At 41.0% G+C, this 13,517-nt stretch overlaps 15 non-coding genes across 15 annotated transcripts; all 15 read left to right on the forward strand.

The window, feature by feature from the left end:
• The first annotated feature begins 136 nt into the window (after window positions 1–136).
• Window positions 137–208, forward strand: TRNAG-UCC (transfer RNA glycine (anticodon UCC)). The gene has a single exon. It is a non-coding gene; the product is annotated as a tRNA-Gly (tRNA).
• Window positions 209–447: 239 nt separating this feature from the next.
• TRNAG-UCC (transfer RNA glycine (anticodon UCC)) lies at window positions 448–519 on the forward strand. Its single transcript has one exon. It is a non-coding gene; the product is annotated as a tRNA-Gly (tRNA).
• Window positions 520–758: 239 nt separating this feature from the next.
• On the forward strand, window positions 759–830 carry TRNAG-UCC (transfer RNA glycine (anticodon UCC)). The gene has a single exon. It is a non-coding gene; the product is annotated as a tRNA-Gly (tRNA).
• A 550-nt stretch (window positions 831–1,380) lies between these two features.
• On the forward strand, window positions 1,381–1,452 carry TRNAG-UCC (transfer RNA glycine (anticodon UCC)). Its single transcript has one exon. It is a non-coding gene; the product is annotated as a tRNA-Gly (tRNA).
• A 2,404-nt stretch (window positions 1,453–3,856) lies between these two features.
• On the forward strand, window positions 3,857–3,928 carry TRNAG-UCC (transfer RNA glycine (anticodon UCC)). The gene has a single exon. It is a non-coding gene; the product is annotated as a tRNA-Gly (tRNA).
• Window positions 3,929–4,786: 858 nt separating this feature from the next.
• Window positions 4,787–4,858, forward strand: TRNAG-UCC (transfer RNA glycine (anticodon UCC)). The gene has a single exon. It is a non-coding gene; the product is annotated as a tRNA-Gly (tRNA).
• Window positions 4,859–6,337: 1,479 nt separating this feature from the next.
• On the forward strand, window positions 6,338–6,409 carry TRNAG-UCC (transfer RNA glycine (anticodon UCC)). Its single transcript has one exon. It is a non-coding gene; the product is annotated as a tRNA-Gly (tRNA).
• A 235-nt stretch (window positions 6,410–6,644) lies between these two features.
• Window positions 6,645–6,716, forward strand: TRNAG-UCC (transfer RNA glycine (anticodon UCC)). Its single transcript has one exon. It is a non-coding gene; the product is annotated as a tRNA-Gly (tRNA).
• Window positions 6,717–7,569: 853 nt separating this feature from the next.
• TRNAG-UCC (transfer RNA glycine (anticodon UCC)) lies at window positions 7,570–7,641 on the forward strand. The gene has a single exon. It is a non-coding gene; the product is annotated as a tRNA-Gly (tRNA).
• Window positions 7,642–8,191: 550 nt separating this feature from the next.
• Window positions 8,192–8,263, forward strand: TRNAG-UCC (transfer RNA glycine (anticodon UCC)). Its single transcript has one exon. It is a non-coding gene; the product is annotated as a tRNA-Gly (tRNA).
• A 550-nt stretch (window positions 8,264–8,813) lies between these two features.
• On the forward strand, window positions 8,814–8,885 carry TRNAG-UCC (transfer RNA glycine (anticodon UCC)). Its single transcript has one exon. It is a non-coding gene; the product is annotated as a tRNA-Gly (tRNA).
• Window positions 8,886–9,120: 235 nt separating this feature from the next.
• TRNAG-UCC (transfer RNA glycine (anticodon UCC)) lies at window positions 9,121–9,192 on the forward strand. The gene has a single exon. It is a non-coding gene; the product is annotated as a tRNA-Gly (tRNA).
• A 235-nt stretch (window positions 9,193–9,427) lies between these two features.
• Window positions 9,428–9,499, forward strand: TRNAG-UCC (transfer RNA glycine (anticodon UCC)). The gene has a single exon. It is a non-coding gene; the product is annotated as a tRNA-Gly (tRNA).
• A 1,479-nt stretch (window positions 9,500–10,978) lies between these two features.
• TRNAG-UCC (transfer RNA glycine (anticodon UCC)) lies at window positions 10,979–11,050 on the forward strand. Its single transcript has one exon. It is a non-coding gene; the product is annotated as a tRNA-Gly (tRNA).
• Window positions 11,051–12,844: 1,794 nt separating this feature from the next.
• On the forward strand, window positions 12,845–12,916 carry TRNAG-UCC (transfer RNA glycine (anticodon UCC)). Its single transcript has one exon. It is a non-coding gene; the product is annotated as a tRNA-Gly (tRNA).
• Window positions 12,917–13,517: the final 601 nt, after the last annotated feature.

Raw genomic sequence — 13,517 nt, forward strand, 5'->3', positions numbered from 1 at the left:
ATGCAGCGCTTTTCCTTTTTCCAAACTTTTCTTCGACTCTCTCAATATGGTCTGAAGCAGATTTAGTGTTGTTTCCCTAAACATTGCCTTGATTCTTGTGGCGCTCAGAGAAAGTATGAAAAGGCTGCAAGTATGTGCGTTGGTGGTATAGTGGTGAGCATAGCTGCCTTCCAAGCAGTTGACCCGGGTTCGATTCCCGGCCAACGCAACCTCTATCATTTTTGAACAGTTTTTAAGTAGTCAGAACCAGATGAAGTGATGTTTCCTAGAAAGTTTTTGAATTTCTCATACTAGTGAAAGAACATGCAAAAATGCAGCGCTTTTCCTTTTTCCAAACTTTTCTTCGACTCTCTCAATATGTTCTGAAGCAGATTTAGTGTTGTTTCCCTAAACATTGCCTTGATTCTTGTGGCGCTCAGAGAAAGTATGAAAAGGCTGCAAATATGTGCGTTGGTGGTATAGTGGTGAGCATAGCTGCCTTCCAAGCAGTTGACCCGGGTTCGATTCCCGGCCAACGCAACCTCTATCTTTTTTGAACAGTTTTTAAGTAGTCAGAACCAGATGAAGTGATGTTTCCTAGAAAGTTGTTGAATTTCTCATACTAGTGAAAGAACATGCAAAAATGCAGCGCTTTTCCTTTTTCCAAACTTTTCTTCGACTCTCTCAATATGGTCTGAAGCAGATTTAGTGTTGTTTCCCTAAACATTGCCTTGATTCTTGCGGCGCTCAGAGAAAGTATGAAAAGGCTGCAAATATGTGCGTTGGTGGTATAGTGGTGAGCATAGCTGCCTTCCAAGCAGTTGACCCGGGTTCGATTCCCGGCCAACGCAACCTCTATCTTTTTTGAACAGTTTTTAAGTAGTCAGAACCAGATGAAGTGATGTTTCCTAGAAAGTTTTTGAATTTCTCATACTAGTGAAGGAACATACAAAAATGCAGCGCTTTTCCTTTTTCCAAACTTTTCTTCGACTCTCTCAATATGGTCTGAAGCAGATTTAGTGTTGTTTCCCTAAACATTGCCTTGATTCTTGCGGCGCTCAGAGAAAGTATGAAAAGGCTGCAAATATGTGCGTTGGTGGTATAGTGGTGAGCATAGCTACCTTCCAAGCAGTTGACCCGGGTTCGATTCCCTGCCAACGCAACCTCTATCTTTTTTGAACAGTTTTTAAGTAGTCAGAACCAAATGAAGTGATGTTTCCTAGAAAGTTTTTGAATTTCTCATAGTAGTAAAGGAACATGCAAAAATGCAGCGCTTTTCCTTTTTCCAAACTTTTCTTCGACTCTCTCAATATGGTCTGAAGCAGATTTAGTGTTGTTTCCCTAAACATTGCCTTGATTCTTGCGGCGCTCAGAGAAAGTATGAAAAGGCTGCAAATATGTGCGTTGGTGGTATAGTGGTGAGCATAGCTGCCTTCCAAGCAGTTGACCCGGGTTCGATTCCCGGCCAACGCAACCTCTATCTTTTTTGAACAGTTTTTATGTAGAACCAGATGAAGTGATGTTTCCTAGAAAGTTGTTGAATTTCTCATACTAGTAAAGGACCATGCAAAAATGCAGCGCTTTTCCTTTTTCCAAACTTTTCTTCGACTCTCTCAATATGGTCTGAAGCAGATTTAGTGTTGTTTCCCTAAACATTGCCTTGATTCTTGCGGCGCTCAGAGAAAGTATGAAAAGGCTGCAAATATGTGCGTTGGTGGTATAGTGGTGAGCATAGCTGCCTTCCAAGCAGTTGACCCGGGTTCGATTCCCGGCCAACACAACCTCTATCTTTTTTGAACAGTTTTTATGTAGAACCAGATGAAGTGATGTTTCCTAGAAAGTTGTTGAATTTCTCATACTAGTAAAGAAACATGCAAAAATGCAGCGCGTTTCCTTTTTCCAAACTTTTCTTCGACTCTCTCAATATGGTCTGAAGCAGATTTAGTGTTGTTTCCCTAAACATTGCCTTGATTCTTGTGGCGCTCAGAGAAAGTATGAAAAGGCTGCAAGTATGTGCGTTGTTGGTATAGTGGTGAGCATAGCTGCCTTCCAAGCAGTTGACCCGGGTTCGATTCCCGGCCAACGCAACCTCTATCTTTTTTGAACAGTTTTTAAGTAGTCAGAACCAGATGAAGTGATGTTTCCTAGAAAGTTTTTGAATTTCTCATACTAGTGAAAGAACATACAAAAATGCAGCGCTTTTCCTTTTTCCAAACTTTTCTTCGACTCTCTCAATATGTTCTGAAGCAGATTTAGTGTTGTTTCCCTAAACATTGCCTTGATTCTTGTGGCGCTCAGAGAAAGTATGAAAAGGCTGCAAATATGTGCGTTGGTGGTATAGTGCAGAGCATAGCTGCCTTCCAACCAGTTGACCCGGGTTCGATTCCCGGCCAACGCAACCTCTATCTTTTTTGAACAGTTTTGATGTAGAACCAGATGAAGTGATGTTTCCTAGAAAGTTTTTGAATTTCTCATAGTAGTAAAGGAACATGCAAAAATGCAGCGCTTTTCCTTTTTCCAAACTTTTCTTCGACTCTCTCAATATGGTCTGAAGCAGATTTAGTGTTGTTTCCCTAAACATTGCCTTGATTCTTGCAGCGCTCAGAGAAAGTATGAAAAGGCTGCAAATATGTGCGTTGGTGGTATAGTGGTGAGCATAGCTGCCTTCCAAGCAGTTGACCCGGGTTCGATTCCCGGCCAACACAACCTCTATCTTTTTTGAACAGTTTTTAAGTAGTCAGAACCAGATGAAGTGATGTTTCCTAGAAAGTTGTTGAATTTCTCATACTAGTGAAAGAACATGCAAAAATGCAGCGCTTTTCCTTTTTCCAAACTTTTCTTCGACTCTCTCAATATGGTCTGAAGCAGATTTAGTGTTGTTTCCCTAAACATTGCCTTGATTCTTGCGGCGCTCAGAGAAAGTATGAAAAGGCTGCAAATATGTGCGTTGGTGGTATATTGGTGAGCATAGCTGCCTTCCAAGCAGTTGACCCGGGTTCGATTCCCGGCCAATGCAACCTCTATCTTTTTTGAACAGTTTTTAAGTAGTCAGAACCAGATGAAGTGATGTTTCCTAGAAAGTTTTTGAATTTCTCATACTAGTGAAAGAACATGCAAAAATGCAGCGCTTTTCCTTTTTCCAAACTTTTCTTTGACTCTCTCAATATGTTCTGAAGCAGATTTAGTGTTGTTTCCCTAAACATTGCCTTGATTTTTGTGGCGCTCAGAGAAAGTATGAAAAGTCTGCAAATATGTACGTTGGTGGTATAGTGGTGAGCATAGCTGCCTTCCAAGCAGTTGACCCGTGTTCGATTCCCGGCCAACGCAACTTCTAGTGTTTTTGAACAGTTTTTAAGTAGTCAGAACCAGATGAAGTGATGTTTCCTAGAAAGTTTTTGAATTTCTCATACTAGTGAAACAACATGCAAAAATGCAGCGCTTTTCCTTTTTCCAAACTTTTCTTCGACTCTCTCAATATGGTCTGAAGCAGATTTAGTGTTGTTTCCCTAAACATTGCCTTGATTCTTGTGGCGCTCAGAGAAAGTATGAAAAGGCTGCAAATATGTGCGTTGGTGGTATAGTGGTGAGCATAGCTGCCTTCCAAGCAGTTGACCCGGGTTCGATTCCTGGCCAACACAACCTCTATCTTTTTTGAACAGTTTTTAAGTAGTCAGAACCAGATGAAGTGATGTTTCCTAGAAAGTTTTTGAATTTCTCATACTAGTGAAAGAACATGCAAAAATGCAGCGCTTTTCCTTTTTCCAAACTTTTCTTCGACTCTCTCAATATGGTCTGAAGCAGATTTAGTGTTGTTTCCCTAAACATTGCCTTGATTCTTGCGGCGCTCAGAGAAAGTATGAAAAGGCTGCAAATATGTGCGTTGGTGGTATAGTGGTGAGCATAGCTGCCTTCCAAGCAGTTGACCCGGGTTCGATTCCCGGCCAACGCAACCTCTAATTTTTTTGAACAGTTTTTAAGTAGTCAGAACCAGATGAAGTGATGTTTCCTAGAAAGTTTTTGAATTTCTCATACTAGTGAAAGAACATGCAAAAATGCAGCGCTTTTCCTTTTTCCAAACTTTTCTTCAACTCTCTCAATATGGTCTGAAGCAGATTTAGTGTTGTTTCCCTAAACATTGCCTTGATTCTTGCGGCGCTCAGAGAAAGTATGAAAAGGCTGCAAATATGTGCGTTGGTGGTATAGTGGTGAGCATAGCTGCCTTCCAAGCAGTTGACCTGGGTTCGATTCCCGGCCAACGCAACTTCTAGTGTTTTTGAACAGTTTTTATGTAGAACCAGATGAAGTGATGTTTCCTAGAAAGTTGTTGAATTTCTCATACTAGTAAAGGAACAGGCAAAAATGCAGTGCTTTTCCTTTTTCCAAACTTTTCTTCGACTCTCTCAATATGGTCTGAAGCAGATTTAGTGTTGTTTCCCTAAACATTATCCTTGATTCTTGCGGCGCTCAGAGAAAGTATGAAAAGGCTGCAAATATGTGCGTTGGTGGTATAGTGGTGAGCATAGCTGCCTTCCAAGCAGTTGACCCGGGTTCGATTCCCGGCCAATGCAACCTCTATCTTTTTTGAACAGTTTTTAAGTAGTCAGAACCAGATGAAGTGATGTTTCCTAGAAAGTTTTTGAATTTCTCATACTAGTGAAAGAACATGCAAAAATGCAGCACTTTTCCTTTTTCCAAACTTTTCTTTGACTCTCTCAATATGTTCTGAAGCAGATTTAGTGTTGTTTCCCTAAACATTGCCTTGATTCTTGTGGCACTCAGAGAAAGTATGAAAAGGCTGCAAATATGTGCGTTGGTGGTATAGTGGTGAGCATAGCTGCCTTCCAAGCAGTTGACCCGGGTTCGATTCCCGGCCAACGCAACCTCTATCTTTTTTGAACAGTTTTTAAGTAGTCAGAACCAGATGAAGTTATGTTTCCTAGAAAGTTTTTGAATTTCTCATACTAGTAAAGGAACATGCAAAAATGCAGCGCTTTTCCTTTTTCCAAACTTTTCTTCGACTCTCTCAATATGTTCTGAAGCAGATTTAGTGTTGTTTCCCTAAACATTGCCTTGATTCTTGTGACGCTCAGAGAAAGTATGAAAATGCTGCAAATATGTGCGTTGGTGGTATAGTGGTGAGCATAGCTGCCTTCCAAGCAGTTGACCCGGGTTCGATTCCCGGCCAATGCAACCTCTATCTTTTTTGAACAGTTTTTAAGTAGTCAGAACCAGATGAAGTGATGTTTCCTAGAAAGTTTTTGAATTTCTCATACTAGTGAAAGAACATGCAAAAATGCAGCGCTTTTCCTTTTTCCAAACTTTTCTTCGACTCTCTCAATATGTTCTGAAGCAGATTTAGTGTTGTTTCCCTAAACATTGCCTTGATTCTTGTGGCGCTCAAAGAAAGTATGAAAAGGCTGCAAATATGTGCGTTGGTGGTATAGTGGTAAGCATAGCTGCCTTCCAAGCAGTTGACCCGGGTTCGATTCCCGGCCAATGCAACTTCTAGTGTTTTTGAACAGTTTTGATGTAGAACCAGATGAAGTGATGTTTCCTAGAAAGTTGTCGAATTTCTCATACTAGTAAAGGAACATGCAAAAATGCAGCGCTTTTCCTATTTCCAAACTTTTCTTCGACTCTCTCAATATGTTCTGAAGCAGATTTAGTGTTGTTTCCCTAAACATTGCCTTGATTCTTGTGGCGCTCAGAGAAAGTATGAAAAGGCTGCAAATATGTGCGTTGGTGGTATAGTGGTGAGCATAGCTGCCTTCCAAGCAGTTGACCCGGGTTCGATTCCCGGCCAACACAACCTCTATCTTTTTTGAACAGTTTTTAAGTAGTCAGAACCAGATGAAGTGATGTTTCCTAGAAAGTTGTTGAATTTCTCATACTAGTGAAAGAACATGCAAAAATGCAGCGCTTTTCCTTTTTCCAAACTTTTCTTCGACTCTCTCAATATGGTCTGAAGCAGATTTAGTGTTGTTTCCCTAAACATTGCCTTGATTCTTGTGGCGCTCAGAGAAAGTATGAAAAGGCTGCAAATATGTGCGTTGGTGGTATAGTGCAGAGCATAGCTGCCTTCCAAGCAGTTGACCCGGGTTCGAATCCCGGCCAACGCAAACTCTATGTTTTTTGAACAGTTTTTAAGTAGTCAGAACCAGATGAAGTGATGTTTCCTAGAAAGTTGTTGAATTTCTCATACTAGTGAAAGAATATGCAAAAATGCAGCGCTTTTCCTTTTTCCAAACTTTTCTTCGACTCTCTCATTATGGTCTGAAGCAGATTTAGTGTTGTTTCCCTAAACATTGCCTTGATTCTTGTGGCGCTCAGAGAAAGTATGAAAAGGCTGCAAACATGTGCGTTGGTGGTATAGTGGTGAGCATAGCTGCCTTCCAAGCAGTTGACCCGGGTTCGATTCCCGGCCAACGCAACTTCTAGTGTTTTTGAACAGTTTTTATGTAGAACCAGATGAAGTGATGTTTCCTAGAAAGTTGTTGAATTTCTCATACTAGTGAAAGAACATGCAAAAATGCAGCGCTTTTCCTTTTTCCAAACTTTTCTTCGACTCTCTCAATATGGTCTGAAGCAGATTTAGTGTTGTTTCCCTAAACATTGCCTTGATTCTTGTGGCGCTCAGAGAAAGTATGAAAAGGCTGCAAATATGTGCGTTGGTGGTATAGTGGTGAGCATAGCTGCCTTCCAAGCAGTTGACCCGGGTTCGATTCCCGGCCAACGCAACCTCTATCTTTTTTGAACAGTTTTTATGTAGAACCAGATGTAGTGATGTTTCCTAGAAAGTTGTTGAATTTCTCATACTAGTGAAAGAACATGCAAAAAGGCAGCGCTTTTCCTTTTTCCAAACTTTTCTTCGACTCTCTCAATATGTTCTGAAGCAGATTTAGTGTTGTTTCCCTAAACATTGCCTTGATTCTTGCGGCGCTCAGAGAAAGTATGAAAAGGCTGCAAATATGTGCGTTGGTGGCATAGTGGTGAGCATAGCTGCCTTCCAAGCAGTTGACCCGGGTTCGATTCCTGGCCAACGCAACTTCTAGTGTTTTTGAACAGTTTTTAAGTAGTCAGAACCAGATGAAGTGATGTTTCCTAGAAAGTTGTTGAATTTCTCATACTAGTAAAGGAACATGCAAAAATGCAGCGCTTTTCCTTTTTCCAAACTTTTCTTCGACTCTCTCAATATGGTCTGAAGCAGATTTAGTGTTGTTTCCCTAAACATTGCCTTGATTCTTGCGGCGCTCAGAGAAAGTATGAAAAGGCTGCAAATATGTGGGTTGGTGGTATAGTGGTGAGCATAGCTGCCTTCCAAGCAGTTGACCCGGGTTCGATTCCCGGCCAACGCAACTTCTAGAGTTTTTGAACAGTTTTTATGTAGAACCAGATGAAGTGATGTTTCCTAGAAAGTTGTTGAATTTCTCATACTAGTGAAGGAACATGCAAAAATGCAGCGCTTTTCCTTTTTCCAAATTTTTCTTCGACTCTCTCAATATGGTCTGAAGCAGATTTAGTGTTGTTTCCCTAAACATTGCCTTGATTCTTGCGGCGCTCAGAGAAAGTATGAAAAGGCTGCAAGTATGTGCGTTGGTGGTATAGTGGTGAGCATAGCTGCCTTCCAAGCAGTTGACCCGGGTTCGATTCCCGGCCAACGCAACCTCTATCTTTTTTGAACAGTTTTTAAGTAGTCAGAACCAGATGAAGTGATGTTTCCTAGAAAGTTTTTGAATTTCTCCTACTAGTGAAAGAACATGCAAAAATGCAGCGCTTTTCCTTTTTCCAAACTTTTCTTCAACTCTCTCAATATGGTCTGAAGCAGATTTAGTGTTGTTTCCCTAAACATTGCCTTGATTCTTGTGGCGCTCAGAGAAAGTATGAAAAGGCTGCGAATATGTGTGTTGGTGGTATAGTGGTGAGCATAGCTGCCTTCCAAGCTGTTGACCTGGGTTCGATTCCTGGCCAACGCAAACTCTATCTTTTTTGAACAGTTTTTAAGTAGTCAGAACCAGATGAAGTGATGTTTCCTAGAAAGTTGTTGAATTTCTCATACTAGTAAAGGAACATGCAAAAATGCAGCGCTTTTCCTTTTTCCAAACTTTTCTTCGACTCTCTCAATATGGTCTGAAGCAGATTTAGTGTTGTTTCCCTAAACATTGCCTTGATTCTTGCGGCGCTCAGAGAAAGTATGAAAAGGCTGCAAGTATGTGCGTTGGTGGTATAGTGGTGAGCATAGCTGCCTTCCAAGCAGTTGACCCGGGTTCGATTCCCGGCCAACGCAACCTCTATCTTTTTTGAACAGTTTTTAAGTAGTCAGAACCAGATGAAGTGATGTTTCCTAGAAAGTTTTTGAATTTCTCCTACTAGTGAAAGAACATGCAAAAATGCAGCGCTTTTCCTTTTTCCAAACTTTTCTTCAACTCTCTCAATATGGTCTGAAGCAGATTTAGTGTTGTTTCCCTAAACATTGCCTTGATTCTTGTGGCGCTCAGAGAAAGTATGAAAAGGCTGCAAATATGTGCGTTGGTGGTATAGTGGTGAGCATAGCTGCCTTCCAAGCAGTTGACCCGGTTTCGATTCCCGGCCAACGCAACCTCTACCTTTTTTGAACAGTTTTTAAGTAGTCAGAACCAGATGAAGTGATGTTTCCTAGAAAGTTTTTGAATTTCTCATACTAGTAAAGGAACATGCAAAAATGCAGCGCTTTTCCTTTTTCCAAACTTTTCTTCGACTCTCTCAATATGGTCTGAAGCAGATTTAGTGTTGTTTCCCTAAACATTGCCTTGATTCTTGTGGCGCTCAGAGAAAGTATGAAAAGGCTGCAAATATGTGCGTTGGTGGTATAGTGGTGAGCATAGCTGCCTTCCAAGCAGTTGACCCGGGTTCGATTCCCGGCCAACGCAACTTCTAGTGTTTTTGAACAGCTTTTATGTAGAACCAGATGAAGTGATGTTTCCTAGAAAGTTGTTGAATTTCTCATACTAGTAAAGGAACATGCAAAAATGCAGCGCTTTTCCTTTTTCCAAATTTTTCTTCGACTCTCTCAATATGGTCTGAAGCAGATTTAGTTTTGTTTCCCTAAACATTGCCTTGATTCTTGTGGCGCTCAGAGAAAGTATGAAAAGGCTGCAAATATGTGCGTTGGTGGTATAGTGGTGAGCATAGCTGCCTTCCAAGCAGTTGACCCGGGTTCGATTCCCGGCCAACGCAACTTCTAGTGTTTTTGAACAGCTTTTATGTAGAACCAGATGAAGTGATGTTTCCTAGAAAGTTGTTGAATTTCTCATACTAGTAAAGGAACATGCAAAAATGCAGCGCTTTTCCTTTTTCCAAATTTTTCTTCGACTCTCTCAATATGGTCTGAAGCAGATTTAGTTTTGTTTCCCTAAACATTGCCTTGATTCTTGTGGCGCTCAGAGAAAGTATGAAAAGGCTGCAAATATGTGCGTTGGTGGTATAGTGGTGAGCATAGCTGCCTTCCAAGCAGTTGACCCGGGTTCGATTCCCGGCCAACGCAACCTCTATCTTTTTTGAACAGTTTTTAAGTAGTCAGAACCAGATGAAGTGATGTTTCCTAGAAAGTTTTTGAATTTCTCATACTAGTAAAGGAACATGCAAAAATGCAGCGCTTTTCCTTTTTCCAAACTTTTCTTCGACTCTCTCAATATGGTCTGAAGCAGATTTAGTGTTGTTTCCCTAAACATTGCCTTGATTCTTGCGGCGCTCAGAGAAAGTATGAAAAGGCTGCAAATATGTGCGTTGGTGGTATAGTGGTGAGCATAGCTGCCTTCCAAGCAGTTGACCCGGGTTCGATTCCCGGCCAATGCAACCTCAATCTTTTTTGAACAGTTTTTATGTAGAACCAGATGAAGTGATGTTTCCTAGAAAGTTGTTGAATTTCTCATACTAGTAAAGGAACATGCAAAAATGCAGCGCGTTTCCTTTTTCCAAACTTTTCTTCGACTCTCTCAATATGGTCTGAAGCAGATTTAGTGTTGTTTCCCTAAACATTGCCTTGATTTTTGTGGCGCTCAGAGAAAGTATGAAAAGGCTGCAAATATGTGCGTTGGTGGTATAGTGGTGAGCATAGCTGCCTTCCAAGCAGTTGACCTGGGTTCGATTCCCGGCCAACGCAACCTCTATCTTTTTTGAACAGTTTTTAAGTAGTCAGAACCAGATGAAGTGATGTTTCCTAGAAAGTTTTTGAATTTCTCATACTAGTGAAAGAACATACAAAAATGCAGCGCTTTTCCTTTTTCCAAACTTTTCTTCGACTCTCTCAATATGGTCTGAAGCAGATTTAGTGTTGTTTCCCTAAACATTGCCTTGATTCTTGTGGCGCTCAGAGAAAGTATGAAAAGGCTGCAAATATGTGCGTTGGTGGTATAGTGGTGAGCATAGCTGCCTTCCAAGCAGTTGACCCGTGTTCGATTCCCGGCCAACGCAACCTCTATCTTTTTTGAACAGTTTTTAAGTAGTCAGAACCAGATGAAGTGATGTTTCCTAGAAAGTTTTTGAATTTCTCATAGTAGTGAAAGAACATGCAAAAATGCAGCGCTTTTCCTTTTTCCAAACTTTTCTTCGACTCTCTCAATATGGTCTGAAGCAGATTTAGTGTTGTTTCCCTAAACATTGCCTTGATTCTTGTGGCGCTCAGAGAAAGTATGAAAAGGCTGCAAATATGTGCGTTGGTGGTATAGTGGTGAGCATAGCTGCCTTCCAAGCAGTTGACCCGGGGTCGATTCCCGGCCAACGCAACCTCTATCTTTTTTGAACAGTTTTTAAGTAGTCAGAACCAGATGAAGTGATGTTTCCTAGAAAGTTTTTGAATTTCTCATACTAGTGAAAGAACATGCAAAAATGCAGCGCTTTTCCTTTTTCCAAACTTTTCTTCGACTCTCTCAATATGGTCTGAAGCAGATTTAGTGTTGTTTCCCTAAACATTGCCTTGATTCTTGCGGCGCTCAGAGAAAGTATGAAAAGGCTGCAAATATGTGCGTTGGTGGTATAGTGGTGAGCATAGCTGCCTTCCAAGCAGTTGACCCGGGTTCGATTCCCGGCCAACGCAACCTCTATCTTTTTTGAACAGTTTTTAAGTAGTCAGAACCAGATGAAGTGATGTTTCCTAGAAAGTTTTTGAATTTCTCATACTAGTGAAAGAACATGCAAAAATGCAGCGCTTTTCCTTTTTCCAAACTTTTCTTCGACTCTCTCAATATGGTCTGAAGCAGATTTAGTGTTGTTTCCCTAAACATTGCCTTGATTCTTGTGGCGCTCAGAGAAAGTATGAAAAGGCTGCAAATATGTGCGTTGGTGGTATAGTGGTGAGCATAGCTGCCTTCCAAGCAGTTGACTCGTGTTCGATTCCCGGCCAACGCAACCTCTATCTTTTTTGAACAGTTTTTAAGTAGTCAGAACCAGATGAAGTGATGTTTCCTAGAAAGTTTTTGAATTTCTCATAGTAGTAAAGGAACATGCAAAAATGCAGCGCTTTTCCTTTTTCCAAACTTTTCTTCGACTCTCTCAATATGGTCTGAAGCAGATTTAGTGTTGTTTCCCTAAACATTGCCTTGATTCTTGCGGCGCTCAGAGAAAGTATGAAAAGGTTGCAAATATGTGCGTTGGTGGTATAGTGGTGAGCATAGCTGCCTTCCAAGCAGTTGACCCGGGGTCGATTCCCGGCCAACGCAACCTCTATCTTTTTTGAACAGTTTTTAAGTAGTCAGAACCAGATGAAGTGATGTTTCCTAGAAAATTTTTGAATTTCTCATACTAGTGAAAGAACATACAAAAATGCAGCGCTTTTCCTTTTTCCAAACTTTTCTTCGACTCTCTCAATATGTTCTGAAGCAGATTTAGTGTTGTTTCCCTAAACATTGCCTTGATTCTTGTGGCGCTCAGAGAAAGTATGAAAAGGCTGCAAATATGTGCGTTGGTGGTATAGTGGTGAGCCTAGCTGCCTTCCAAGCAGTTGACCCGGGTTCGATTCCCGGCCAACGCAACCTCTATCTTTTTTGAACAGTTTTTAAGTAGTCAGAACCAGATGAAGTGATGTTTCCTAGAAAGTTTTTGAATTTCTCATACTAGTGAAAGAACATACAAAAATGCAGCACTTTTCCTTTTTCCAAACTTTTCTTCGACTCTCTCAATATGTTCTGAAGCAGATTTAGTGTTGTTTCCCTAAACATTGCCTTGATTCTTGTGGCGCTCAGAGAAAGTATGAAAAGGCTGCAAATATGTGCGTTGGTGGTATAGTGGTGAGCATAGCTGCCTTCCAAGCAGTTGACTCGTGTTCGATTCCCGGCCAACGCAACCTCTATCTTTTTTGAACAGTTTTTAAGTAGTCAGAACCAGATGAAGTGATGTTTCCTAGAAAGTTGTTGAATTTCTCATACTAGTAAAGGAACATGAAAAAATGCAGCGCTTTTCCTTTTTCCAAACTTTTCTTCGACTCTCTCAATATGTTCTGAAGCAGATTTAGTGTTGTTTCCCTAAACATTGCCTTGATTCTTGTGGCGCTCAGAGAAAGTATGAAAAGGCTGCAAATATGTGCGTTGGTGGTATAGTGGTGAGCATAGCTGCCTTCCAAGCAGTTGACCCGGGTTCGATTCCCGGACAACGCAACCTCTATCTTTTTTGAACAGTTTTTAAGTAGTCAGAACCAGATGAAGTGATGTTTCCTAGAAAGTTTTTGAATTTCTCATACTAGTGAAAGAACATACAAAAATGCAGCGCTTTTCCTTTTTCCAAACTTTTCTTCGACTCTCTCAATATGTTCTGAAGCAGATTTAGTGTTGTTTCCCTAAACATTGCCTTGATTCTTGTGGCGCTCAGAGAAAGTATGAAAAGGCTGCAAATATGTGCGTTGGTGGTATAGTGGTGAGCATAGCTGCCTTCCAAGCAGTTGACCCGGGTTCGATTCCCGGCCAACGCAACCTCTATCTTTTTTGAACAGTTTTTAAGTAGTCAGAACCAGATGAAGTGATGTTTCCTAGAAAGTTTTTGAATTTCTCATAGTAGTAAAGGAACATGCAAAAATGCAGCGCTTTTCCTTTTTCCAAACTTTTCTTCGACTCTCTCAATATGGTCTGAAGCAGATTTAGTGTTGTTTCCCTAAACATTGCCTTGATTCTTGCGGCGCTCAGAGAAAGTATGAAAAGGCTGCAAATATGTGCGTTGGTGGTATAGTGGTGAGCATAGCTGCCTTCCAAGCAGTTGACCCGGGGTCGATTCCCGGCCAATGCAACCTCTATCTTTTTTGAACAGTTTTTAAGTAGTCAGAACCAGATGAAGTGATGTTTCCTAGAAAGTTTTTGAATTTCTCATACTAGTGAAAGAACATGCAAAAATGCAGCGCTTTTCCTTTTTCCAAACTTTTCTTCGACTCTCTCAATATGGTCTGAAGCAGATTTAGTGTTGTTTCCCTAAACATTGCCTTGATTCTTGCGGCGCTCAGAGAAAGTATGAAAAGGCTGCAAATATGTGCGTTGGTGGTATAGTGGTGAGCATAGCTGCCTTCCAAGCAGTTGACCCGG

The sequence above is a fragment of the Engystomops pustulosus genome, chromosome 3, assembly GCF_040894005.1.
Source record: "Engystomops pustulosus chromosome 3, aEngPut4.maternal, whole genome shotgun sequence".
NCBI classification, from domain to species: Eukaryota; Metazoa; Chordata; class Amphibia; order Anura; family Leptodactylidae; genus Engystomops; species Engystomops pustulosus.